Genomic DNA, 8,482 nt, shown 5'->3' with positions numbered 1-8,482 from the left:
GTCCCAGGCTCACAGTCTCTGCCCTGCCCAAGCTTACCAGCCTAGAAACCCAATCAACAAAGGAGATGAGTTTCTCTGCTGTAGTTGGTTCTGAGGGAACGCCCGTTGTTTTATGAAGATTAGTTTAGCAGGGCGAATCCTAAACCCATACCGCCTCTCCTGATGGTGTTGGTAGCTTAAGCTGGGAGTTACAATAACTCGATAAATCACCTGTAATTACTCCCAGAACCCTAAGAAGCCAGAAGCTCCCAATTACCCACCTTGAAGACCGAAATATGCATACACAAAAGAGCAGCCTAGTGAAAAATAGCAAAATTCATCCATGGCTAGCTGACACGATGCTTCCAGCTCTGCCCTATTTCCTGACATCCTCCTTTCCTTTCCTGATGTGAATCCTGTGATTTCATGAGGGCCCCTGTGTTCCCAAGGATCCCTGCACTGCTAGCTCATTTTGTTCCTGCCCTTCCCGAGTGCTCCAAGATCGGAGATGAACTCCCTGTGAACTGCTCCCTCCTCCTCCTTCTCCCCTTCCTCCTCCTCCTCTTCCTCTTTCTCTTCCTCCTCCTCCTCTTCATCTTCCTCTTCCTCCTCCTCCTCTTCCTCCTCCTCCTCTTCTTCTTCCTCCTCTTCCTCCTCCTCCTCCTCCCCTTCCTCCAAATCTCCTTAATTTACTGATCTCAGAAAGACTTTTTAAGGCGATACATGGAAGTGCAGATGACTAACCGCCCTGCATGAATACAAGTGATTCTGAGCTAGTTCACCCTAGGCAATCTCTCCTTTGTGAAACTGGAAGCCCTGAGAGAAAATCTGAGTGTGGAATAGCAAGAACAATTTGAAATCTCTTTTGCTGAGGCGCTTTTGTCCCAGGCATGGTCACTGTGTGTCACTACCAAAGCTTTCTCTGGAAAGGGACTTGGGGAAACGTCACATATAACCAGGTACGTTTAGATGAGAAAGAGCCGAAGTCAAGCAGGTCGGGCAGCGGTGGCAGAGGCAGGCAGATCTCTGAGTTGAGTCCAGCTTCATCTACAGAGTGAGTTGTGAGACAGCCTGGGCTACACAGAGAAACCCTGTCTCAAAGGGGGAAAAAAGGAACAGAGAAGTCGAGTCAATCCTGAACACACGTTTAGACCAAGCAAGTCTACCTAGAAACTATGGAGGACGCTCTGCTGACCAACTCTTCCTCCACCAGACACTCAGCACTGTAGCAAGACCTGAACCCTCAGCTGCCTTGAGCATCAGCCCCTGCCCCAAAGAGTGGACCACAGGTGTGAAGCATCCATCCACTAGTGCATCGGGCCAGACTGTGAAGACACTCCCTGTGCCACAGAACAGCAGAAGAGGCCTTTCCCTCCCTTTAGCCTTCCCTGTCGGGGTGCCCTGCTCACCTCCCCCTTGAAGATTCAGAATACATTATGCTAGGGTATGGAGGATGTCTACCTAGAGCATCTTAAGTTCTTTATGTGCTTTTACTGGTTGCCCAAATTCCAGACCCACATCCTCTGCAGCCATCGGTCAGGTTGGGGGTGCTTACATCATCGGCTACTGGCACAATGACCCCTAGTCATGTGGGGGCCTTTATTGTTGTAGTTGTGATTGCTTCAATTTGCTTCTGTCTTTTGCTTTTTACACTGGGTAAATCTAACCCAGATCCTTGTACCTGACGGGCAAGTGCTTTATCTCTAAGCGACATCTCTGGCCGTCATGACTGTCAGGCCATGACACTCTCCCCTCACCCTCAAGCATAGCAGCTGTGGTCTGGATAAAGTACCCTAAAAAAAAATCTAATACTCACATGCAGAAAATTACATAGATCCTCATAATCCTTCACAGAGTGAACACATAATGTTCATGGGAGATTACCAGTAGCCCAAGTTCTTTGTGCCCTTCTATATTAGCTAATATTTCTCCAAGATAACCACTACCCTGGCATCTGGCCTGGTAGGTATCTTTTCTTGGTATTTAAACCTCGTATTTATTACTTATTGAGTAAATAAGTAAGTAAAGGGGTGGCCCTACCATATTTAGGACAGGACAGGATTCTTCATACAGCACATTATTTATGAGGCACATCCATATGGGACGAGGTTGCAGTTGGCCCACCAGGTCTGGAAGATTGCCATCGGGCTGGCTGGATGTCCCCAGGGCTTGAGTGTTACTGACTTCATATACTGAGGTCATCACAGAAGGCAAGACCTCGAGACATTTTATATTCACAAGAAAACTAAATTCAACCATGGTTAGTTCTCAAGAATTCAAGTCCCAGGACACACATGCAGAGGTCAGAGGGCAATCTTTGGTTCTGCTCTGCTCTGCCTTCTACCTTGTTTGAGAAAGGGTCTCTTTGCCACTTCATCAGCCAGGCTGTCTGTTCCCCGAGCCCCTGAAGAGTCTCCTGTCTCTGCTTCCCATTCCCCGTAGGCACAATGGGATTATAGACATGTTACTATGTCCAGCTTTTATGTAGGTTCTGGGGATCCAAACTCAAGTGTTCAGGCTTGTCCAGCGAGTGGGCTACCCACTGAGCCCTCGTGTTCATTTTAAATGTCTTCTTAGACCCTAAAGAAAGCTCGCACCAGAAACAGAACTCACCTTCCCAAACAGAGAATTTGGTTGCTTGGGCTTCCAGGGACACTGGGATTATGATGGACAAGCACTGGCTATGCACCTGACTGTGCCCATGGAAGCCATCTCTGTGCCCACAAGAGTAATTTGGGGTAAGCTGAGGAATCATGAAGAAGTTTCTGGTGAGACTAGAGGGAGCAGGACAGCTTAATGGAGAGGCTACTATTAAAGACAAGGGAGGGTGTACATTACAGGCTGTGGGCAGGATAAAGAATGTTGGGGGGCTGGGGATTTAGCTCAGTGGTAGAGCGCTTACCTAGGAAGCGCAAGGCCCTGGGTTCGGTCCCCAGCTCCGAAAAAAAGAACCAAAAAAAAAAAAAAAAAAAAAAAGAATGTTGGATGATCAGACCTAAAACATCTGTGCTCTCCAAAAAATGTGCTCCGGAAAAGCACTCTTCTTAGAGAAACAGGTTGAAGATTAAATTGCCCCTCCCTGGGGGCCCACAGTCATATGATAGTGAGCTATCTGGTGCACTTGTGGAACAGAGGCCTCAGGAGTTGAGAAGACGGAGCGAGGGGAGGTAGCTATCAGGGTGTGAGGGGAGGCAGAATTCCTGGCTCTTTGCAGCTGGTTCTATTTGTGAAAAAAGTAAGCACTTGAGCCCATAGATCTCAGTGGGTAAAGAGTAGCAGACCCACGAGACAGAGTGGGGTCGAAACGTACCTGTAAGCAGTTCACAACCAGTGAGGCAGGGACTGGGATGGTTGCATTCTCAAAAGCCAGAGGCTTGGTGCCGCTGCGGGATGAGGATGCCATGAGAGGACTGCAGCTCCGTCCAGTGGGTTTGTCTTTCTCCTACCAAATGTGTTCCGCTCCTCCGCTGCTTCTCCTCAACCCAAGCCCAAACTCCAAATCTTATATAGCAGTGGATAGTGATGGGAAGGTCAAGCCAAAGGGGAAATGCATCTAGATACAAAGGAAGCAGAGAGGAAAGTCTGAGAAGAAGGAAAATTGAAAAACTGCCAGGGTTAAGGGAATCGGGGGGAGCGTGGGAGGGGAAGACGGAGAGACTGCTCAAAGCCCCGGGTTCCTCGCTGTGTTAGTGGCAGGTGAGAAACCATGGAAAACCACAGATGCAAGGGCAGGTAGAGGGGGCTCTGGTGGGCCGGGAAGAAGCGCGTCATCTTCACAGGGCAGCGTTCACATCGCAGAGTCATGCTTAGCCTAATGAGGTCCTTTTGGAAAAGGAACTAACATGCGAGGTTGAACACTGTAAAACCATGTTGTCGGACTCAGCGCTCATGTGCCTATCCGGATCTAAGGAACTACTACAGATGAGAATAAAACCCCAAAACTTGCGTCTCTCCAAGGAAGCAGAAGACTGTGGGAGGAGCTGTGGCAGAGTGGCAGGTACTGGAAGGGATCGACAGCCAGTGAAGGGTCCGGGAGCCTACAAAGAGGAGAGTGTACTTACATAGAGCATGGAAAGACCATGAGTAGACCAGCAATTAGAGACAAGACCCTCAGACGGGAAGGTGCTGGGCACTGGAGATCAGGTGAAGTCAAAGCTTAGAAGACTATAGGAAGATCGGTCTAGACAGCAGTTCTCAACTTGTGGCTCGCAGCCCCTTTGGTAAACCTCTGTCTCCAAAAATATTTACGCTATGAATCACAACAGTAGTAAAATAACAATTACAAAGAACAAACAAAAATATTTTTATGGTCGGGGGTTAGCACAATGTGAGGAACAGTATTAAAGGGTCGCAGCATCAGGAAGCTTGAGAACTACTGGGCGAGAAGGAAGAGAAGTCAAAGTATAAAGATGCTGAGTGCCAGCATGTGGCCTCTGTTAGTGGATGTGTGATCAGCCTGCATTTTTAGAATTATCTGGTCAGGTGTGATGACACACACCCTTAAATAGAAGCACTTGGGAGCCAGAGACAGGGGGATCTCTATGGGTTGAAAGCCAGCCCTCTCTATGTAGAAATTCCCTGCCAGCCAGGCCTATATAGTAAAACCTTGTTTTAAAAAAAAAGTATTTGGTATCTGTGTGTGAGAGTAGTCGTTTTAGCAAAGAACTAGAGACAAGGAGTCCAGTCAGAAACCTGGACTAGTCTAGAGGGGGTAACCATGTGAACTGGGCTCCCAGCAAGAAAACGGAAAGGGATGATATATAAACACACATGTTTTTGTTGATAAAACCTCCAGAATTTAGATATTGATAGGCATTGTAACCCATGCATTTAAATTTTTAAATATGTAACTTTAGAAGCCTGGAGACACGTTAAGTCCCATTTCCTGCCTGAAATACAAGAAAAGAAGCGGCCGATTGGCAGAAGACAAAGAAGGTCCAAGTGGCCATGAGAGAATGGAATTCCACAGGGTGATTGAAAATATATAAGGGGGCTGGTGAGATGGCCCAGGGAGACAGTGGCTAAACTTGATGCCTGGGGTGGACCCACGCATGGTGGAAAGACTGAATAGACTCCCAAAACTTGTCCTTTGACCTCTGCATATGTGCTGTGTGTGTGTGTGTGTGTGTGTGTGTAACTAGAATAAAAGTTTAAAATATATAACTAAAAACATCTAAGGCATAGCAAGAGAGTCGACATACATGTGTGATGAACAAGGACATGGCGGGGACACCGTGGTGCCACGGCACTGTGCTTTACAGGTGCTTCTCACTTCTAACCACCTGCTGAGGCAGAAGTTACTCTTTCCCCCTTACAGAGAAAATGCTTTCCATTCAGAAAGCTGTCCGAGCTAGCTGAAGTTACCAGCTAGTCAGTCACCCTTCTGTGATCTCTAAGATCAGACACTAAGAGAAAGTTACCAGGGGAGGGTAATGGCTAAGCTGTCATCGGTGCTCGAGCCAAGCATCCTCAGAGTGGCAGAGCCGCGTCTCACTGCTGGAGTGAGGAGTGTTTATCCCAGACTCCAAGGTTAGCACCTAGGTTAGTCCCCTCACCGAACCTGCTACCAGACAGGAACCAGCATGCAGTCTCCTACAAGCCCTACACAGCCTGTGAAGGAACCACGAGAACGGTCCCTTTCCAGAGTAGAAAACTCAACCAGTGATGATGGCGTCACTACCACAAGGTCAAAGCAAATTTGATCTTGGGCTAGTCTGGCTCTAATCCTATGTGCTGTACATGGATTTCATGCATGGATTTCATGCATCTGTATTGTTTTTTAGGTTGGGGATGTATATAAAGCTACCAATTGTTGTGTCGTGGAAGGTTTAATTTCTAAGTTTCTAGAAGTTTCTTCCTATCATACAAAGTAACATTTACTCAGCACATACTCACCAGCGTCTACAGTGCTCCAGATACCGTCTAAATACTGGGAGTACAGCTCTGGAAAAAATTAATTCTCTCCCTTGCCCTGAACATTTGTCATGTTAAGTTCAGAGAGGTAACACCAATGGCAATTTACGATAAAATTATGGCAAATAGTAACAGTTTATAACTACAAATTACAAATATAGAAATGCTACTATAAAATGTAGAGAGGGAGGTGGGGCGATGCCTCAATGGCTAAAAGCACTTGTTCCTCTTGTAGAGGACCTGGGTTTGATTCCCACCACTCTCATGGCAGCTCACAACCATCTGTAACTCCAGTTCCAGGGGAGGCAACACCCTCTTCTGACCTCTGTGAGCACCAGGAAAGTTCATGGCGCACAGACATACACATGGGCAAAAACACCCATATGCATAAGATAAATCTAAATAGAGAACAAACAAATAAGAAGAAAGACTAGAAATGACGGAAAACTTAGGGAAAGTGTCCGACACCAAAAGGAACTAAACCCAGGAGCAAGTGTTGTCTCAAAAGACAAGAATCTCAACAGAGGGGGTTGGGGATTTAGCTCAGCAGTAGAGCGCTTGCCTAGGAAGCGCAAGGCCCTGGGTTCGGTCCCCAGCTCCGAAAAAAAGAACCAAAAAAAAAAAAATAATAATCTCAACAGAGAAGGAACTCTCTCTCATGAAAAGACACTTGGGACCGTGGACAGTTTGGCTCAGCCATCTTGGGAAGTCCAGCTGTGCCCGCTTGCAAAAGAGCAACCCCGCTGGCCTTGTTGACTGTTTACACCGCTCACCAGACCCTCATCTGAGTGTACAGGCTTCTCCACCACAGGTTGTACATGGCTTCCGGAGCAACTAGAGCACACAGGGAGGTGGCAGACAGGGAAGGGCAGCTCCATCATTGCTGCTATGGGAAAGCCATAACCCTGGTTGAGTAAAGACTTTGTGTTGCAGCTCTTGAGATTGGGGAGCACCCCCATGCCTGCAAGTAACCCCTCATATGTGCTCTGTAAGGAAGGCCAATAAACTCACTGGTTTCCCAGGGTGAACTTTGGTAGACTTGTGCTTCAGTTGTCATTGGGACTTGAGGAGGGAAGGATAGATGTTGCTGTGTCTCCCAGAGGGAAGCAGTTTCAGCAACTGACCTTTAATCAGAAAGACACGAAGTACAAGACCAGTCTTGATTTTATGACACTGCATTATCTCTTTGTCTGTTTGAACGCTAATATTCAACGCGGCAGCAAGTAGCGTTAGTGACTGAGTTATTTTTGAAGCTAAATTTGAATCAGTGTTTTTCTTTGTGGTGTGGTTTTTTGAGACAGAGTCTCGTGTAACCCTGGGTGGAACGACCTTGAGCTTCTGGCCCTCCCATCTCCCCCCACAGCGTGCTGAGATTACAGCCCTGCAGCACCTCAAGTGTATGAAGTGCTAGGGATAGAGCCCAGGGCTTTGCGCTGGCGAGGCAAGCCCACTACCAACCGCCACATGCTCAGCCTCAAGTCAATATTTATAGAGGACTATTTCTTATATGCAAGCATGAAAAAAAGAAAACTAAAATTCTAATGCTAGATCTCCCAATTTGGGGTGAAATCAGCACTCCCTCACTCCCTTCCTTCTCACCATTCTTGAGGGAAAACTAAGAAGAAGGAGGGAAGGGGGCAGTCGGAGGCAGGGCCAGCTGGGCTTATGAGGGTCCTTTTAACACCTAGCAGTAGCTCAGCGTTTGTACCAAAGAAACAAAAGGGTTGCTGCTGTTGGACAGGAGGCACGAGGCTTCTGTAGAGGTCGGCCCAGTCTGAAACTCAGCCTGGCACTCGGCCTCCAAACTGCAGCCCCCCAGTGTATCTATCTGCCACGTGACTCCTTCCTTGAGCCCCCTCTCCTCTGAAAGCCATCGCTGAACTGTGGTTCTTTCCGTGGGTGTTAAACACATCAGTAACACTCTTCTTATCAGCATAGCACCTTTGCTATCCGCAAACACCTTGGCTTAAATTATTTGACAACTATCGGTGTGGGTGGGTGGGAGACAAGCCCTGCTTTGTCCCTCGTAGAAGGAGGTGAAGAGGTTCAGATAAGGGTTTGGGGAATTCGAGGTGGGAGGCCAGAGATAAGTCTCCAGTAACGTGGGCACTCTTTGCTTTCCAGGCCTTCATGGGAATAGAGCGGCAGTGGTGTATGTGCATGTGTGTGCCTGTGCATGTGTGTGTGTGTGTGTGTGTGTGTGTGTGTGTGCGTGTATGTGTGTGTACACTCGTCTACAAGGAAGGAAGGAGGCCAACATCAGCTTCCCCAGCAAGGGAGTCAAGGTGCTTGTGAGGCACGGGTGTGGGTGTTCAGAACAGAGCCTGGTCCCTGGAAGATCAGAAAACATTCTGATATTGAGCCTCCTCTTCAACTCCTTGATCAGAGGTTTTAACAAACTCTTCGTTGTAGCCTGGAAAAGTGTTTACCAACTAGCAACTTTTCTAATACCCAACTTGGTCTTGTTTCCCCTCTAAACTATCGTTTTTAAATGCGTCCTTATCTATCCCAGATGACCCCCAGCACATAGCTAAGCTGTGATAAACGTGCTGACACACTTGAGGACTTACAGGCTATGGCTGGTATGTGG

The sequence above is a fragment of the Rattus norvegicus genome, chromosome 2 (assembly GCF_021556685.1).
Source record: "Rattus norvegicus strain SHRSP/BbbUtx chromosome 2, alternate assembly SHRSP_T2T, whole genome shotgun sequence".
Lineage (NCBI taxonomy): Eukaryota > Metazoa > Chordata > Mammalia > Rodentia > Muridae > Rattus > Rattus norvegicus.
The sequence above is the reverse complement of the archived record's forward strand: the minus strand, read 5'-3'. Positions refer to the sequence as shown.